This window comes from Pteropus alecto, unplaced genomic scaffold (assembly GCF_000325575.1).
Source record: "Pteropus alecto unplaced genomic scaffold, ASM32557v1 scaffold312, whole genome shotgun sequence".
Lineage (NCBI taxonomy): Eukaryota > Metazoa > Chordata > Mammalia > Chiroptera > Pteropodidae > Pteropus > Pteropus alecto.
The window spans coordinates 309,894-310,968 of record NW_006433948.1 but is presented as its reverse complement, the minus strand read 5'-3'; the positions used below and the strand labels follow the sequence as shown (position 1 = coordinate 310,968).

The 1,075-nt window shown below is 35.1% G+C and overlaps 1 pseudogene; it reads left to right on the top strand.

Annotated features, from left to right (window-relative positions):
- The first annotated feature begins 321 nt into the window (after positions 1–321).
- Positions 322–440, top strand: LOC112477188 (annotated as a pseudogene).
- Positions 441–1,075: the final 635 nt, after the last annotated feature.

Here is a 1,075-nt window from a genome sequence, read left to right as displayed (position 1 = left end):
AACTTCAAAAAAGAGATAGGAAACATGAAAATGGAGATAGAAAACATAAAAGAGAACCTGTCAGAAATGAAGAATACAATAACAGAAATGAAGAATACATTAGAGGGAAACAACAGCAGATTAGATGAAGCAGAGGATCGAGTCAGCTATTTAGAAGATAAGATAGCAGAAAACACCCAATCAGAACAACAAGAAAAAAGAATCCAAAAGAAAAAAGAGGGAAATTTATGGAGCCTCTGGGACAACATTGAGTGTATTTATTAACATTCGCATCATAGAGTTATCAGAAGGAGAAGAGAGAGAGCAAGAAATTGAAAACCGGTCTATGGCCATGCCACCCTGAACAAGTCCGATTCCGTCTGATCTCAGAAGCTAAGCAGGTTCGGGCCTGGTTAGTACTTGGATGGGAGGCCACCTAGGGAGACTAGGTGCCATAGGCATAAAAAATAAAAAAAATAAGGGATTGTAAACTACAAGAAATTGAAAACTTATTTTAAGAAATTATGACAGAAAACTTTCTTAACCTGACAAAGGAAATAGACATACAAGTCCAGAAAGTGCAAAGAATCCCAAGCAAGATGAACCCAAAGAGGGCCACCCCAAGACACATCATAATTAAAATGCCGAACTAGAGGAAATGGCTCAAAATAGTCAAAGTAATGAAAGGCAAAGACCTACAACCAAGATTGCTCTACCCAGAAAGGCTATCATTTGGAATCAAAGGGCAGATAAAAAAATTCACACACAAGAAAGAGCAGAAGGAATCTATTAACACTACATCAGTATTACAAGAAATGTTAAAGGAACTTCTTTAAGAAGAAGAGATCAAATATATGAATTAAAAATATAGGAAAGAAAAAACTTTCACTGACAAAGGCATACAACTAGTAAAAGCAGTGTATCAATCAACTATAAAGCTAGTACAAAAGTTAAAAGACAAAGGTAGGAAAACCATGTGTAGTTACAACAATAAATTAAGGAATAAATCAAGGGAAACACAAACAAACACAAATGAAGTTTAAAATGACAAAAACATAAATGCGGAGGGCGTGAGTAAAAATTGTAGTGATTTTAG